Source organism: Delphinapterus leucas, chromosome 13, assembly GCF_059928025.1.
Source record: "Delphinapterus leucas isolate spDelLeu-1000000601 "Yukka" chromosome 13, BTC_Dleu_Yukka2, whole genome shotgun sequence".
Classification (NCBI taxonomy): Eukaryota; Metazoa; Chordata; class Mammalia; order Artiodactyla; family Monodontidae; genus Delphinapterus; species Delphinapterus leucas.
In genome coordinates, this window is record NC_143141.1 from 60,237,947 (window position 1) to 60,257,821 (window position 19,875).

Below are 19,875 nucleotides of genomic sequence, written 5' to 3' on the forward strand. Positions count from 1 at the left end.
CTTCTCAAAGACATCTGATATTTCCTTATGAAACAGGGCTCTTCTTCAATTGATGCTGTTTCTGCAATAATTAATCAATTCAAGGTCTACAATTAAGCTTATTCCTGGCTTCAGAATTCACTTGTTTCTATATTCACTGTGAGTTCCTCATTGCCAAGAGTCATAACTGTTTAAATGATGAACTGGCAAATGTGTCTGATGAACAAGGCAAATGTGTCTCAGTTAAATTTTTAGTAAAATGCATAATGAACTACTCAACTGCATTATACCTATACTAAAAGTTTTCACTGATTTTGAAGAAAACAAAGGAGAAGCCACTACCATACTATTGGCTGAAATCCCCAAAGCCCAAATATTCTTATTGTCAAAGTAAAGCACCCTCAAAATTGAAAGGAGTACCCATATATTCCTAGTACGGAATTTTATTGTGTGGTCCAGGTAGGAACCAAGAATGAAAGGCTGACATCAAAGTAAATATGATGGGACAAATTTAATTCTTCTTTCCTCTACCCTCTATTCTCTTCAGATGGGCTCTGGAGGATACATATAAACAATAGATCCAAGTAGTAATTCTCAAGTGTAGAACACATGGGATGTCCTAGAGCCCACTTTGTAGAGGACGGTGTAATCTAACGGGATTACCCCAGATCTGACTCAGGCACATAAATTAACCCCAGGATCAATCCTACATTCTAGGAATTTTCCAAAAGTGAGATGATCAGAACCCAGATCAAATTCCCCATGTCTTCCCCAAAGTAAATCTACACATTCAAAATTCAGATCAAATCCAGACCATTTTCTCTAGTGAGGCAATCTGCTATAATATTTGTTGATAGATCTGATACTTGGGCATATGTTCTAAAAGCCCCAGCAATCAAGCAGTGTAGTTCAAATTACATAACTACTCATTAAGACAATGAATATATGCACACACAAACATGACCAAACGTAGTCCAGAAGCATATTTTAAGAGATGCATCTTTTTCATGGGCAGAAAGCTCTGTTTAGGCCTGTATTATGTAAATAACTTAATTCAAGCACACTGAAACCTAAAAGACAAATGTTAGGTTTAAAGTATCTAAAGTTACTATATGAAAAACAGTAATCATCTGTTTCCAGAGAGGGTCAAACAGGATGAAGTGTACTCAGTATATAACATGAAAAACATAGAACTGGGGCTTCCCTGGTGGTGCAGTGGTTGAGAATCCGCCTGCCAATGCAGGGGTCACGGGTTCGAGCCCTGCTCTGGGAAGATCCCACGTGCCACGGAGCAACTAAGCCCATGCACCACAACTACTGAGCCTGCGCTCTAGAGCCCATGAGCCACAACTACTGAGCCCATGTGCCGCAACTACAGAAGCCCACGCGCCTACAGCCCGTGCTCCACAACGAGAGAAGCCACTGCAATGAGAAGCCCGCGCACTGCAACGAAGAGTAGCCCCCGCTCTCCACAACTAGAGAAAGCCCACGCGCAGCAACAAACACCCAACACAAATAATTTTTTAAAATAAATTAAATTATAAATATAAATAAATTAAATTAAAAAATAAATTAAATTAATAAATTAAAAAAACAACAACAACATAGGACTTAGATACAAAAGAATTTTTTTTTTTACTGGTAAAGGTTAATTCTAGGAAGAATAACTCTTGACAAATAAGAACTGCTTTCTCTGAAAAATCTTTTAATAAAACAAGATTTAAATGCTTTGATGGGGTAAGTATAATCCTATATCATTGTAGGAGAACTCATAAATTATCTTCTACAAGACTCTGTTATCCCTAAGATTACAGAATTCAATTTGTTTGAATATCTAATTAGCTAATTATGCTCAAGCTGGGAGAAAATTTTGAAACCACCACTTAGGAAAGTGTACATTAGCAAGTGGTAGTTAACTGGTTACTGCTTCTCAGGGTTCACAGAGGAGTTCCACAACAGGAATAAAATTCACTGAAAATATAATATACATATCTAGTCCTTATACTCTGACACCAAAGATTTCTAATATGCTTAAACTTGAAGGTAGACTTTAAGTAGGAAATTTACTCAGCCTAACTGAGAATACTGGTAAACATGAAAATTTCTTAATTGACAAAAATGTTCCATCAAAGTTGAAAGTATAATTTTTTTTCTAACTTCTTTATTTCCTCCTGATGCAGTTACAAAGTCAATCAGAACTGAAGTTCATCTTTGTTCCTTCTAACTTCTGTTTCTCTGCCATTTCATCATTTTCAACCCTTAAGGTTGTGCAAGTCAGAGGGGTGGGATAAACTTTGTATATAACCGATTTCACACAATAAGTAGTAATAGTTCATTGGGTTCAATAGCTTTTCTCAATTGGAAAGCAACTTAATTGTCTAAAAGTGGCAGGGTTAATAACAATGATCAAGCCAATGAAATATCAAACACTCATTAATTATCAGGCTATAATACAATAATCTAAAAACTTCCCATATTTTTAAAAAAAGATTTAAAAACTACATATTGTTCACCCTTGAACAGCATGGGTCCACTTACACCGGGATTTTTTTCAACAGAGACCTACTACAGTAATACACAGTCCAATGTTGGTGTAATCTGTGTATGCAGAACCCAGATACAGAGGAACCAAAGATACAGAGGACCGACTGTAAAGTTATCAACAGATTTTCGACTCCATGGAGGGTTGGCGTCCCTAATCCCCATGTTGTTCAAGGGTCTACTGTGCAACACACCAGAAATAACTATAAAAATACTAGAAATGGAAAAAGAACAGGAACACATTAATGAGAGTAGTTGTGCTTATGCTGGGATTGTGGGTAATTGTTTTTATAACTTAAAAAATGATTTCTTCTTTTCCCTCAAAGATCTTAGTGAGACTCTCAGGCTTAAGAGCTGTCAAAAACTAAACCAAAGTTAGGCTGGATAAGCAATGAATAAGGCAGGCTGAAAAGTTCCTAACAGGTAAGTTCTCAAAGAGAGAAGATACAGCACTAGAGATTCTTTATATATTCTGACTATCCTCCAAGGTAAAAGGATCAGAAGGAAAAAGTACCTTATATCTACATCTGAGTACCTGCATCTCTTGAAGTCATCAGAAAATAAGACAGGCTGATGAGAGACACGTGATAAACCAAGTATAGCAAAATGTTAATTACAGAATCTAAATGGTGGTTATATGGATGTTCACTGTAAATTACTTCATCTTTTTGTACATTAAACAGTTTTCATAATAAAACAAAAAAATTATATCTGAGGTACACACATTTCTAGGGGAAAATATAAATTGCAGAGTACTCTGGAAGATTTTATAGGGAAATAAAAATATTAAGGTAGTTGGGCTATGGGATTTGAATACCATTCTCTTAAAAAAAAAGTAAGTTTTCTATATATACTATGCAGAGTTATAGATCCTTAGATCCTGTAGTATAGCTAGTCTCCAAAGGTGACAGCCCCAATAAACCATGCCTTCCAGTATTCATGCCCTTCCATAGTCCTCTTGGAATCTGGGATGGCCCTGTGACTTACTTTTTGACTAACAGAAGTTGCATAACTTTCAAGACTAGATATTAATAAGCCTTGCATATTCTAAGACTCTGGTTTCTTTCTTCAGGAGTACTGAGCTGCCATTTAAGAAGTCTAACTAGTCTGAGACACCATGCCAGAGAGGCCACATATATGTACTCAGTATGACAGTTTCATCTAAGCCCAGCCTGCCAGCCATTCAGACGTGAACCAGACATGAAACTGTCTGACCTTCTAGTCAAATATCACCGAGTGACCTTAATGTAGAACTGCCTAGTTAAGCTCTGCCCAAATTTCTGACCCACAATATGATTATATAATAACGTAATTGTTGTTTTAAGCTAAGTTGTTTTTTTTTTTAATTTTATTTATTTTTGGCTGTGTTGGGTCTTTGTTGCTGCGCATGGGCTTTCTCTAGTTGAGGTGCACGGGCTTCTCATGGCGGCGGCTTCTCTTGTTGCAGAGCATGGGCTCTAGGCACATGGGTTTCAGTAGTTATGCCACGTGGGCTCAGCTAGCTGTGGCGCACGGGCTCAGCTGCACAGCAGCATGTGGGATCCTCCCAGACCAGGGCTCGAACCTGTGTCCCTTGTATTGGCAGGCAGACTCTTAACCACTGTGCCACCAGGGAAGCCCCTAAGCTGCCAAGTTTTGGGGTGCTTTTTAAAAACCAGAATACATAAATAAGATACCTTACACAGTAAATATTTAGTCCAAATCCTTCATTTTTATAAAATGATCCATTCTCAATGTACTGAAAAATAAAAAAGAACCCTGTAATCTCTAGGCCAAGCAAGTGAGAATAAAAAAATAAGGAAAAGGGCTAGTTAGAAATATCACTGCCTAGCCTATTCAAATATAAACACCCCACTCACTGTCTAATAAAAACTCAGCTAAGCAACAAATAGCAGGCTATTTCTTAAACCATTAAATTTTTACATATTGGGTGATATGTACAGAAGAGCAAATGTGGTAGATGTAATTTTTGCTATTTAAGTTCATACTGAATCCACCAACTGACACTGTCAGTGTTCTGAGACTCCCATACAAGTTGCTACCTTAATAAAGAGTTAATAGATGGGACCCTGTAGAGAACAAACAAGGGGGAAGCGGGGGGCAGGGGCTGGGGGTGGGTGGTGGTGGGATGAACTGGGAGATTGGGACTGACATATATACACCAATATGTATAAAATAGATTACTAATAAGAACCTGCTTATAAAAAAAAAAATAGATGGGACTTCCCTGGTGGCTCAGTAGTTAAGAATCCGCCTGCCAATGCAGGGGACACGGGTTTGATCCCTGGTCCGGGAAGATCGCACATGTCGCAGAGCAACTAAGCCCATGCGCCACAACTACTGAGCCTGCGCTCTAGAGCCCACGAGCCACAACTACTGAAGCCCATGTGCCTAGAGAGCCCGTGCTCCACAACAAGAGAAGCCACTGCAATGAGAAGGCCGCGCACTGCAATGAAGAATAGCCCCCACTCACCGTAACTAGAAGAAAGCCCACGCAGCAACGAAGACCCAGCTCAACCAAAAATAAATAAAAAGTAAAAAAAAAAAAGTTAATAGAGAACTGACTGCATCTGTAATGATAAAATGTCTTAAGCCTCTACCAGTGAAATTTGGTTTTCAGTGACTTGTTGAGAAAAGTTTAGGGATCACAAACTCATATATGTTATCCACCAATTAACACAATACTTGATACAGGCAATAAAACAAAGTTTATGACTATACATGTAATAGGTGCTTGACAAATGTTGATGGAATGAATATAAAAAGTCTACACACTCAGCTTGTAAATTATAATTGTGTGAGAGAACCATAAGTTGATGCATCTAAATAACATAGTCATTAATACCCTTAATTTTATACTTGTTTTAAGAAAACACAAAAGTACCTTCTAAATAGTTATAAAATATGAATTAAAACTATAATTCTTATATCTGTCCTAGAAGTGAAAATTCAGAAGATATTAAATTACTGCCCTTATTAATCTTTTATTTCTTTATTATGTATGCTTCTAGAGTTTTTTCATGCTATTAAAATAATAATCAAACTATTCCTTTCTTCCGGTAAAGGCAGCAGAGCAAGATTCAAGTGGCTGCTAGGAAAAAGCAAAAAAGGGAGACATTAGGCTACTTTAAGTTGAAGAACCCATTCGCAACTTGAAGTCTCATTTAAACAGTATATAAAAGTATAAATTGGAAAGATTCAATCCCTGAAGATTAAAAAACTATCAGAAGTTCTTAACTTTAAGGTAGTTCAATTTATTTTTTTCCTTTATGATTAGTCCAACAGAGGACTGGATAAATCAATGTATATTTATATTAAGAACTCTACATAGCAATGAAAATGAACAAGGCACTGTTACACACCTAAAAGTTATATAGTACTGTAAATCAACTATACCTCAATTTTAAACATAAATTTAAAAAAAGAAAGTGAACAAACGACAACTCTACTTATCTTACAAATATAATGCTGAGGGAAAGAAGCCAGACACAAGAAGCCATACTGAATGATTTCAAAACACAGCCAAAATTAATCTACGATGTTATAAGTCAAGACAGCAGTTATCTTTTGACAGGGGAGGAAAAGGAGTGACTAGGAATTACCAAGGGGCTTCTGAGACTCTAGTAATGTTTTGTGATCCATGTTCCGTGTTATTATGATCTGTGTACTTTTTTGGTATGTATGCTATACTTTAATTAAAAGCTTACTTGGGTGGAGGGTGGGCAAAGCTACAAGATTTTTATCCTTTTACACCTGAAGCAGAGGTATTCCAACACTTTATTCTATTTTATTTATTTATTTATTTATTTTGGCTGCACCAGGTCTTAGTGGCGGCACACGGGATCTTCATTGTGGCATGCAGGATCTTTAGTTGCGGCATGCGGGCTTCTTAGCTACAGCATGTGGACTCTTAGTTGCAGCATTCATGCAGGATCTAGTTCCCCGGGCCCCCTGCATTAGGAGCACGGAGTCTTACCCACTGGACCACCAGGGAAGTCCCTCCAACACTTTATTCTTTTTTCTTATTTATTTATTTATTTTTGGCTGCATTGGGTCTTCATTGCTGTGCGCGGGCTTTCTCTGGTTGTGGCGAGCGGGGGCTACTCTTTGTGGCGGTGTGTGGGCTTCTCATTGCAGTGGCTTTTCTTGCTGCAGAGCACGGGCTCTAGGTGCACAGGCTTCAGCAGTTGTGGCACAGGGGCTTAGCTGCTCCGCGGCATGTGGGATCTTCCTGGACTAGGGCTCATGTATCCATGTCCCATGCACTGGCAGGTGGATTCTTAACCACTGCCACCAGGGAAGTTCCCAACATTTTAATCCTCTTTTTCTTTTAAACATCTTTATTGGCGTATAATTGCTTTACAATGGTGTGTTAGTTTCTGCTGTATAACAAAGTGAATCAGCTATACATATACATATATACCCATATCTCCTCCCTCTTGCGTCTCCCTCACACCCTCCCTATCCCACCCCTCTAGGTGGTCACAAAACACTGAGCTGATCTCCCTGTGCTATGTGGCTGCTTCCCACTAGCTATCTATTTTACATTTGGTAGTATATATAAGTCCATGCCACTCTCTCACTTTGTCCCAGCTTACCCTTCCCCCTCCCCGTGTATTCAAGTCCATTCTCTACATCTGTGTCTTTATTCCTATCCTGCCCCTAGGTTCTTCATAACCTTTTTTTTTTTAAGATTCCATGTATATGTGTTAGCATATGGTATTTGTTTTTCTCTTTCTGACTTACTTCACTCTGTATGACAGACTCTAGGTCCATCCATCTCACTACAAATAACTCAATTTCATTTATTTTCACGACTGAGTAATATTCCATCGTATATATGTGCCACATCTTTATCCATTCATCTTTCGATGGACATTTAACGCTGCTTCCATGTGCTGGCTATTGTAAACAGAGCTGCAATGAACACTGTGGTACATGACTCTTTTTGAATTATGGTTTTCTCAGGGTATATGCCCAGTAGTGGGATTGCTGGGTCCTATGGTAGTTCTATTTTTAGTTTTTTAAGGAACCTCCATACTGTTCTCCATAGTGGCTGTATCAGTTTACATTCCCACCAACAGTGCGAGAGGGTTCCCTTTTCTCCACACCATCTCCAGCATTTATTGTTTGTAGAGTTTTTGATGATGGCCATTCGGACTGGTGTGAGGTGATACCTCATTCCAACATTTTACCCTTGATACTTTACACTGTATGCTAATTTATCTGCAGAACCATGGTGTAAAACGATATAATTATTGAAGGTGGCTTGGAGATCACATAAGCCAAATGAGAATGCAGAAATTGACTTCCAAGTTTACATAACACAGAGCAGAACCAGGACTAGAACACAGGCCTCCAAACTCCTATTCCAGTGCTTTACTACTATACAATAGTGTCAAATGCTCTTTCTCTAGTAGCTGCTTTTACAATATCTGCAGATATGCTTTCCTAATTCCCAAGTCCTGATCAATGTACTGTGGTACAATGCTGCCCCAGAAGGAACACTGGAAAATGTTATGAAGATACAGAAATGCAAGAAAGGGATAATAATCTGCCTTACTATGGTACCAAATAACGTACATACACTAAATGTATCTGTCAGTGTCATGTCAATATATATTTGTTAATTGGATAGAAAAAAGTTCTAATGAGAAGAAAACTAAGATAGAATTTTAGTAGTGACTTGTTGGGGAAGGGAAGCTTCTAAAAATGACCCCCCAAAATAGTCTCAAACATTTATAAAACATTCTGGGCTTCCCTGGTGGTGCAGCGGTTGAGAGTCCGCCTGCCGATGCAGTGGACACGGGTTCGTGCCCCGCTCCGGGAAGATCCCACATGCCGCGGAGCGGCTGGGCCTGTGAGCCACGGCTGCTGGGTCTGCGCATCCGGAGCCTGTGCTCCGCACGGGAGAGGCCACAACAGTGAGAGGCCCGCGTACCGCAAAAAAAAAAAAAACATTTATAAAACATTCTGATTTCTTGTGATAAAATTTATGTAGCTAAAAACATTTACTGCAGTTATTTTTAAAATATATTTCCCTTCCTTCTCTTTAAAATGCTGAAGCAGTTAAATAAAAATTTTAAATGGATACTGAAAGGTAAACCTGGAAGTCTAATATGTAATTTATTAAAAGTGACTTTAAATACACACTAGTTCAAATTTCAAACACCATATACTACTTTGTAAGTAAAAAAAATGCAATAAATGAGAAATTTTTCATTAAGAAATTAAAACCAACAAAAACTTTATAATCTTAACAGATGATCAAATGGCCCAAAGTAGTCAAGTACCATGATGACTAAAGAATGGCATCATACACGTTTACATACCATTTTTAAGTGGGCTACTGCATGTCTGGGAAGAAAATATTACTGTTTGCTACCAGCCTAAGTTTATATTACCCACCAGACAAAGGGTAAATCTTACCCTAATCAGAACATTGACAACACACTATGCAGTAACAGGAGCAAAGTTATACAACTTAAATTCCATTATTTCAATCAGGAAGTACATAACCTTCCTGGAAGGATAGATTTCAATATCCCTAATAACACTGTATTTGCAGATTTTAAATATCCAAGTCCTTTAGTAATTAGAACAGACCCCTTTAGGCACGTCACAATTTAAAGCAGTGACCTTAAACTTCATTACAAAAGACAGAGGGAATCCATTGGTTCAGATACTTTTCAACTATTCCAGTATATATCCCACGTATATATCCAGCATACATCCACCTAAGCCAATTTCTTCATTGTTCTACAGATAATAATGCTCACTCAATTCACTTTCTGGTCTAAAACAACTCTGCCCATCTCCCATATCCTACCTTCAGGACCCACTCCCTTCTCGCCTCCAATAAGTTCCTCCTTTTATCCTATTCAACATTGAAACCTTGCTTTCCTAAACTCTCATAAGCCTCACCTCTATCATTTAGTACTTTCTACCCAGAAGTATATGACTGATTTTTCTCAACTGTGCTTTTAGACTGTCAACCATATCCAACTGCAAGCCCCTTCACGATAGGAGACCATATTTCCTACTTTTAAATCTCCCACAGTACCCACCACATTATAGGCATTTTAATAAATGTTGAAGCAAATACTAAAAAAAGTTATAATTGCATAGGAAGTGACCTGCTCCAGTGAAGTGTATGAGAGATGAGACAGAAGTTTACACAGGCTTCTTTCTGATTACTTCAAGAAAGTCTCAGTTTTTAATAACTCTCTAACACTCTCCTAATACTTAAATATAACTGATTTTTAAGATAAACATGAGAATTTTCCATAATTTTTTATGGATATAATTTTGAGTGATACAAAATTTTATTTTATTTTTTTTGGCCAGCTGCACAGCTTGTGGGATTTTAGTTCCCCAACCAGCGATCAAACCCGGGCCCTTGACAGTGAAAGTGTGGAGTCCTAATCACTGGACCGTCAGGAATTCCCTAAAATTTCATTTTTAAATAAACTTGTCTAAAAACTAAGTCAATTTATAGTGCTAGAAAATAATGAAGTTCTCAAAAAAAAAAAAAAAAAAAAAAAAGGCTGAACAATCTAAGCACCAAATGAAGTAGTAAGGGATTATAACCCAAAGTATAAAATATCCATGAGTCCATACTGATAGAAATAAATGAATAAATCAACTAATGGGGGAAAAGAGATAAACACCCCATGTACAAGAATTTCAAATAAATTAAGAAGGTACACTGCCTTCAAGGAGGTAGAGCATAACTCCCTATTCCTTAGGTGTGGGTTGTACCTTCGAAAGAGTACAGTTTTGGAAAAAGGGCGGGAGTAACTTTACAGCAGAGAAATCTGATAAACACCTTAGCCAAGTAATAGAGGTCAATATCAAGAGTCATAAATCTGACTTCTCTGGTGGCACAGTGGTTAAAAATCCACTTGCCGGGCTTCCCTGGTGGCGCAGTGGTTGAGAGTCCGCCTGCCGATGCAGGGGACGCAGGTTCGTGCCCTGGTCCGGGACCCCACATGCCGCGGAGTGGCTGGGCCCGTGAGCCATGGCTGCTGAGCCTGCACGTCCTGAGCCTGTGCTCCGCAACGGGAGAGGCCACAGCAGTGAGAGGCCCGCGTACCGCAAAAAAAAAAAAAAAAAAAAAAAAAAAGAATCCACTTGCCAATGCAGGGGACACAAGTTCGAGCCCTTGTCCGGGAAGATCCCATGTGCTGCGGAGCAACTAAACCCATGCACCACAACTACTGAGCCTGCGCTCTAGAGCCTGCGAGCCACAACTACTGAGCCCAGGCGCCTAGAGCCCGTGCTCCGCAACAAGAGAAGCCAACGCAATGAGAAGCCTGTGCACAGCAACGAAGAGTAGCCCCCGCTTAGCCGCAACTAGAGAAAGACCGTGCGCAGCAAGGAAGACCCAACGCAGCCAAAAATAAATTAAAAAAAAAAGTCATAAATTATGTTGCTACTATGTACCTTGATATGATGTGATGAGAATGGTACTTTATCTCTGTGGTCTTCATCCCCCAAAACCCATAACCCCAGTCTAATCATGAGGAATATGAGACAAATTCTAGTAGAGGGATATCCTACGCTGTACTCAACCAATACTCCTCAAAATTGTCAAGGTCATTAGAAACAAGGAAAATTTAAGAAACTGTCACAGCCAAGAAGAGCTAAACAGAAATGACAACTGGTGGGAACTTGTAACAGAAAAAGAACACCAGGTAAAAACTAAAGAAATCTGAATAAACTATGGACTTTGGTTAATGATAATGTATCGATATTGGTTTGTTAGTTATAACAAATGTATCATACTAACGTAAGATGTTAATAACAGAGGAAGCTTTGTGTGTGCATGCGTGTGTGTGTGTGTGCGCGCGCGTGTGTCTGCACGCAGGGGTTAATGTGGAAACTCTGTGCTATCTACTCAATTTTTCTGTAAATTTAAAACTGTTCTAAATAGCCTATTAAAAAAAAAAGGTCATGCCACATAAAATGATTAAGTAAAACAGTACCAGTTATAAGAGACTGGGAAAAATTATGAAGGTAGTACTCAGATGACTGAAGTTCAGAAAACACTTAGGAGGAAAGAAAGCCTTTTCAATCACAAGGTCCAATCAAGGCTCTACCACCTACTAGTTATACCACTTCCTTACCCATAAAATGGAAAGAAGAATATGCAGACATCATGAGACTGTTGTGAGGATTAAATCAGATCACGCATATCTGCTTTATAAGCTGTTAAAGCCCTGTAGATATGTTATTCAATGTACGAAGGAATATAACATATTCTCCTGGAAAAAAAGATGCATGTTGAGTGAAGTAAAGTTAAAATACTATTCTGCTTTGTGGTACTTGTGTATAAAAGAAAACACACACACACACACACACACACACACACACACAAAGAAGGTAAAATATAAGTGTCTAAAAGAATTACTTCATGTTTTGAAATTGCATTTTTGGTTATGTGGAGCCTTGAGTTTCCAAATAACTGCTTTTAGTACTATGATAATATTAGTGATATTTTTATTATTATAATTTCTCATTCTTTTTATAATCCGATAAAAAAAACACGCATTTGTAAGTACTTTAAAAAAAAAAAAAAGTGTGACTAAACTCTAGTGCCCAGTGATGGATACTTACAGGGGATAAAAACCATATGGAAAAAATGAAGTGATTACTACAAAAGTCAGGACTGGTAGATAATTTTGGACAGAAGACACTGTGATTGGAAGGGGCATATGTAGGAGCTTCTGGAGTGGCTGACAAAGGTCTATTTCTTCTTCTGAATTGTGGTTACAAGGGTGTTCACTTCATAGTATTGTAGTTTGCTAAGCTATACATTTGTGTGGCTTTCTGTACCTGTTTTAGTTTTACAATAAAAGGTAAAAAAGAGAAAGGAAATAGGCTTCCAAAAATATATATTGTAAAACAACATTTAACCATTGCGAACACAAAATCTTAAATATAAGTCTATCTTAGTTATTATAAACATATATACAAAATTGGTACCTTAAAAAATTCTGGTTCTAAATGATGTGAGGCAAAACTGCTTCAGCTTCAAAGCAGGTATGAGAATGGAAGTTCACCTCAAAATCTGAATACTTATGAGTGTAACAAATATTCTTAAATCACTAACCTCTCTACTCAAAAGATAAAAATAAGACTTCTCTTCCCGGGTAAGTGGGAAGAACAAGTGGAATAAATACACAAATGGGGTTGAAAACCAGCGTGGTAGACAAATGTAATTTGTATCTGTCCAGTGAAGAAGAAGAGATGAGACAAAAATCTGAGTGGCCATCACAAAGCAGGATCTCAAATACTCATTCACGTCTGATTCCAGGAGGTGTCAATACTATAAGCATGCTCATCTCCAAATACTACCATTTTCAGAGGACTCTCCATTACAAACCTGTATTGCAACATTTAAGTTAGGGGAAGAAGTCCTACAAATATAACTGCAGATCAAATATGACTGTCTAAAATAAAGAACAATCAGGAAATTAATGACTCATCAGGAAAGCAAAGGTGAATTAACATTTTATTTTATGCCAAATTCACAGAGAAGTCATTTATTTTCAGCTCCAACCAACCAGAACTGAGCCAAGAACCAGGAAGTAACCAAAAAAAGGAGCCTAAAACAGTTAAAACTGAAACCATGAAGTTAAAATACTAAGTTTGAAAACCACTTCATTTATTTTCAGGAAGGTTCCTCTGGTCCTCATAATTTACGTCTTAACTAAGTTCATTAAAACTGTGTACAAACCAAAGTAATCTGGTTTTCCAACTCACAGCAAATGAAAAGCAGTAAATTAAAAAGTGGTTCAGGTGAAGCTGCTAAGGTAAGCAAGAACAGCTCACCAATAAGAACACAACTATTTTTAAAAAGACACAAGAAATCAAAGGCCTACAGTCCAAGATCATTCAGTGCAGAGGCAAACCACCTTAAGACATTTTCAATCACTCTTGAGGTATTAGTTGTATTTTTAAAATTATTTATGTGAAAATTAGTTATACCTGATATTATTATATTACCATATAGTTGGAGACTGTATATATATACACATATATTTAGTTATACACGTATTTATTAAAATTTTGGTTATGTTTGAAAATCACTTATGTAAAACTATAAATGATAATACCAGATAGAGGTGCTATATATCCAATACAAAAATGACTTCGTTTTAGAATGTAATCAATAATCATGTTGACATCTTTTAATAGTATTTTTATAGAAGTATATTGAAAATAACAACAGTTACATTACTCATGTGTGTTGACGATTTATTCAGTCCTCCATGCACTGTCTCATTTAATCTTCACAAATCCAGAAATATTAGACAGAGCCATATGAAACTGTCAATATGCAACTTTTTTTTGACCTACAAAAAGTATTTAAATTATCTGCATATTACAGATGTAGAAATTAAGCAAAGAGAGGTTAAGCTAAAGGTTACATAACCAATCACTGTGGGTCCAGAATTTGAACTCAAGCTTGTCTTTTTTTTTTTTTTTTAAAATTCCTGGAGATTTAGCTTATAGTCTGTTTTTTTTCAGTCCTCTTAATGACTCTGGAAGCCATTTAGTACCACTTAATAAATTCCTTTCTGCTCAAACTAGCTAGAGAAGACTCTGGGTTTTTGCAACTGAATGTGACAGATACATAATGGTTCTAATTATTTTTCCCCAATATAATTCATTAATGAATCCATCCTCTTCCCCACTTATCTGAAATGTAACCTTCATCATATGCCAAATACTTTATATGTTTGAGTCTGTTTTCAAAATATTTTTCCTATTTATCCGACTACCAACACCACACTTTTTTGATTATTACAGCTTTACAGTAATCTTTAGAATGTGTTTGGATAAATGCCCAGGCCTCTCTTGATCGCTGTGCTATTCAAATTCACTAGTGACTATTAAAATTCACTGTGATGATTCAAATTTTATTATTTACCAAATTAAACAGAAGTTGATATCCCTCAAGTTAATGTAGGTAATGCCCTCAACTATTTCTTATATTAACTAGCTCCACTGTAGGAGAGCACTTGGGTCCTGTTAAGCAAAAAAAGAACCACTTTAAACAAGTGCTCAAAGAAAACATCACAAATAACAGAAAAAACATCTATCACGTGCCCCTTATATGATGCACTCCAAGGACACAACATCACTTATAGAGTATACATATGCCAAAAACGCATATTCTAAATCTAATCATGATGAAACATAAGACAAACCCAAACTGAGAGACATCCTACAAAATAAATGGCTGGTAATCTTCAAAAATGTTTATCTCATTAAAAAAAAAAAAGACTGAGGAATGGTTCAGTCCCAGATTAAAGAAAGCAAGAAGACTAAAGAAACAAAAACTAAATGTAATGCATGATCCTGGACTAGAACAGAGGGAAAAAAAATGCTACGTGGAACAAATCAGTGAAATATAAATAATGTCTACAGATTTAAAACTAGTATTGTACAAATGTTTATTTCCTGATTTTGATCACTGTACTATGGTTGTATAATGCCCTTACTCTTAGGAAATGTACACTGTGATATTTAGGCATAAAGGGGCATAATATTTGCAACTTATTCTCAAATGGCTCAGGAGGAAAAAAATGTATGTAGAGAAAGAACAATAAAGCATACACAGCAAAATGCTAGTAATTTTGGATTGGAGTGAAGAACATTCATTTGTTTGAACTATTCTTGTAACTTTTCCATACATTTGAAACTATTTCAAAATAAAAGTTAAAGAAGAAAAAGAAAGGAGAAATAATACACTTTAGAAAAAAAATTTCATACCCACAAACATGGAATTCATGAAGTTTTTACTTTCCTCCCAAGGTCTAAAATACATCAAAACAAGTACAAGATATGGTCTCTGTTCTCAAGGAGTTTTCCATCTGGCTGGGATGACAAAGCAAATACATAATATTTTTATAAGAAATGTCACAAAGCAGTAACTGTCAAATGTGTGAGAGAAGCAGTAAGTGCTAGAAATTTAGAGGAAAAAAAGATCACGATGGATAAAGTTGTCCTACTGAAAGAAAAGAGACTGGATTCAGGTCTTGAAGTTTAAGCAAAACCTGGCTAGGCAGAAAAAAGAAGAAAATTCCAGAGAGAATATTTGTGGACAAATGAGTAACAGAGATTGACTACACAGTCTGTTAACACCAGAGAATGAAAATCAAGGCTGGAAAGAAAGGCTAGGGCCAAATTATGGAGCGCTTTGAATCCTACCCCAAAGAAAATTGGATATCATACTATATGTAATAGCCAACCACTAAATGATTCCGACATAGTATTATTAATACAAGTAATTTCCCCATTTCTGTCTAGAATCTGACTGATTCAATCAACTTAACAATTCCTAAAAGAACCTTTCCTTTTGTACTAACAGATCTTTTGATTCCTCCACTTGAGTGCCTGCTGACACAGAATTTAGTATGACACGTATATTGAATCCTTATTGTGGGTTAGGCAGGCCAGGGAAGCTGACTCAGCACCAACCATATAGTCCTTATAAATGGCCATTTAACACCGTCGATACCTATAACTGTTATCGGTGAAACTGAAACTAATTTAATTTTTGTATATCTCTTTTCCCTGCCAAATATAAAAAGGTAAACTTTTGCTGATAAACTTCACTATGTGTAGGGACAGATTTTTATCAGTGTCGATGTGTCAACACTAAAAGTTTCATTAAGCATTTTAATTCAGAATCATATACCAGTGATCACATCTGGAAGTATTTTTTGTTGCACATAAACCAATCTTACATTAAATTCATTCTACAAGGTTAATAACAAATTGTAATCTAAGATGCCAATTTTGTAAACTCTGCACGAATCATCTTTTTTGAGAACCCTTCATTATATTTCCAACACCCCTTTTCCCTTAACAGAAGAATCAAATTACAAAAAGAAAAGGCCCAGAATCAAAATATTTTGATGGTTATAGAACAAACTGGCAATTTAATAGGAGTGACTAAGAGTTGAATATTTATGATTTCTAAAAGCATATGGTATGGTAATAAGAAATAAAATACTAAAGAGTTTCATAATCTTAGCATTTCATGAGTATCTGCTCAAAAGAACATTTACCTAGATTCACTTCTAACTTGTGACTGTACCTAACAATACTAGTTTATTCTAAAGAACTGTTAAGAATTTTCCGTTTCTGTTATCCTTGGTAGGGTAAAGAACAATTACATCAAGCCATTCTGCAGGGGTCAACAAACTACTGCCCACAAGCCAAATCTGATCCCACAACCTGCTTTCGTAGGACCAGCTAACCAAGAATGATTTTTCATATTTTTAAACACCTGAAAAATGAATTCAAAGAACAGTATTAAAGGACCCAAGAAAATTACATGACATTCAGTGACTACAAGTAAAGTTTTATCACAGTCTCACCCATTTAAGTAAAGTTTTATCACAGTCCTACCCAAAAGTCAGATATTCCTTTAGGTATTCAGAATTGTTGTGATGTTTAGAGCTAAACTGCTGAACTTGAGGATTACTGTCTCTACAAAGAAAGTTTTTGAGTCTTAGTGCCATAATTTCTGAAACTATCTCTCTTTTTTTAATTTTTTTTTTAAATTTATTTTTGGCTGTGTTGGGTCTTCGTTGTGGTGCACGGGCTTCTCATTGCAGTGGCTTCTCTTGCTGCGGAGCACGGGCTCTAGGCGCATGGGCTTCAGGAGTTGTGGCACACAGGCTCAGCAGTTGTGGCTCACGGGCTCTAGAGCACAGGGTCAGTAGTTGTGGCGCATGGGCTTAGTTGCTCTGCGGCATGTGGGATCTTCCCGGACTAGGGCTCGAACCCGTGTCCCCTGCATTGACAGGTGGATTCTTAACCCCGGGGCCACCAGGGAAGTCCCCCTGAAACTATCTTTTCAACTAGAGAGGGTTCAAGCAAAAGACAGCTTTTGATCCCAAAGACCAGCAAATAAGAACTCAATGTATACATTTGTTAAATGAACTAATTTGCTTGACAACCACAAATAAATATTTATCCACATAAGCATTTACACTGAATTCACAAAAGGTTGCTGTCTGTAGCCATATGTATATATAGCAAAGGTCATTAAGTAATTACCACTGAAATTCTTACTTCCTTACTCAAATGTACAGAGCACTCACTGGTATTTCTATTCTAAATCTTAGCAACCTTATTTAAGCAACCATTGTTCATCTCATTAAGGAATGATACCATACAAAATTGTTTTCGGATACTGGCATAAATGATGTGCCATGTATCATATCACCATCTCATGGCAAACGGTCTCCTTCCATGCTTCCACAATAACACATAAATCACTTTTGTTTCCCTAACACATTCACCATCTGACTAGTAAATGACAGACCTCAAATTTCTGTAAAGCTTGGTTCCTTCTCTTTCCTACCCATCCTCTCTCCTGATAGATTGCCTTCCTTTCCAAAGCTTTTCATTATGTCATTTGCAATGCTCCTTCTTTCATGAATAAACTTTCCTAGACCCTTTACAGAACCTCATTCCACCTATCTTTCTCTGTACCTCATACAATAGACCAGGAGATATCAGCATTTTCTTATCTTCTTCCTATTGTGGCACACAGATGATTACTCCAAAAGTCTACTTTCTCCCGAATTTGTAATTAGGCTCTACTTAAACTTCATCATTATCATCAACCAACTTCCCAGTCACTCCCCAACTTAACAGAGAAGTTTTAATGCCTGTCTCACTACCTCACTTGTCTTTTCAGATATCATCAACCTGTTGACTTCCAAATCCATGTGAACATCCTAGCTGCTCTCCTCCTTAAGGAGTGAGGAGACATCCAACTACACTGGTCTTTACCTCCAATACTCAACTGAACAATCTACCTCTATGACCACTCTAGACCTTATCACCCAGAACAATTATTCACCTGAAATCTTAAAATTCATGGCTTTGACCTATAATCACCAGTTCTTATCCTTATCCTGCAGCTCTTTCACACTCTTCACCCCCATCGCACTTTACTCTAGCTTCATGGAAACTTCTGGTGTTACGCTCCTCCATTTTCTCCCTATCAGCCTTGTTTTGGCTTCACTTCTTTCCCTATCCCGCCTAGACATCCAAGATATAGCCTTTCAATCACTCTCACTACAATACCTTTAATTTTTTGGTCCCTGGTTCTTCTCACACCATTCTCCTTCTTTCTCAAATTTTGTCCCCCACGTTTACCAGAGTACTGCGTGGGGGGTGGGGGGATACACGACACAGAGGACACCACAAAATCCATGGCCATCAAAACTCATCTGAGTCTCTCTACATTTCTCAAGTAAACTCCACTCCCATTAGCCTCAGTAACTACCTCAAATTCTTACAACTCTCTTCCAGCTTTCAACTCCACCATTTCTACCTCATACGTACTCTCTGAAAGTGTCCTCACCTCTTCTTTTAAAGAGAAAAGAGCAAACCGCAGGTAGAAATACCCCTCCCCAAATTAGTATCCTTACCTCCTTTTCCCTCAACTCAGTGAAACAGCTGTCTCTTTGGTTAAAAACTAATCCTTCCCCTAGTGCTCTGTAGTACATCCCCTACTATTATCTGTGGAAAGCTTATGTCCATCATACACGGCCCCCTTCCCTCACATCTGACCAATCTACTGGTCATTTGCCCTCAGCATATATAGTCACATCTTCATCAACTCTAATCTCTATGATTTCAAAACTCTCAATTATAATACTCAACGAAAATAAAATATTTTATCTAAATGTAGTCAAAAGTATGATGTGAAGTATGATCAATATTTAAACAATCATCAAACATATACCTGTTTGCCATGAAAAAGGAATAACTAATCCTATACCATTTGGTTAATGAAATACTAGGCTCTACAGAGAATTCAGTTATTGACAAATAATTAACTTTAATAACACCTGGTACAATAAAGATTAGAGAAAAAAATCTCCGATGACCTGATGCTCCATTTCCGTCCAGGCTTCCTGTAGTAAATATGTAATGTTGCAATAAAGCTCCTTGAAATATGAGTCATCTTCAACCAAACATAATCAACAAGATAATGATTAACCAAAGGCTGGCACAAATCCTACCAGAATAATATAATTCAAATTCAGCCTCTTAAAAGATAACTCATGTTTAATGCTGGTATCTCAAAAATGTAAACCAATGATTGGGTCTATGTAATGTGTCTATATATTGACACAAGTACATGTAGAACTACATTTAAAATTTTCCTGTGTCTTAAATTTTTTATAATAATTATCATTTACCCACAAAACCTAACAACGAATGGACTTTATAATGTCATGTCTCTATTTTCTACTCTATACAAAACTCTGGAAAATTATTACCTAATGTTCACTAGAATTAATGTATTTCTGC

The 19,875-nt window shown here is 37.0% G+C and overlaps 2 protein-coding genes across 9 annotated transcripts in view; one reads left to right on the forward strand and one right to left on the reverse strand.

The window, feature by feature from the left end:
- Positions 1-8,489, forward strand: part of LOC149747767 (uncharacterized) — a 135,708-nt gene extending 127,219 nt beyond the window's left edge. Inside the window, exon 4 of the mRNA XM_089923239.1 lies at positions 1-8,489. This exon is cut by the window's left edge and continues 73,204 nt beyond it. The gene's annotated coding sequence lies outside the window, so the exon portion shown is untranslated.
- EML4 (EMAP like 4) overlaps positions 1-19,875 on the reverse strand; it is a 155,182-nt gene that overhangs the window by 110,826 nt on the left and 24,481 nt on the right. The gene's annotated exons all lie outside the window — the stretch shown is intronic.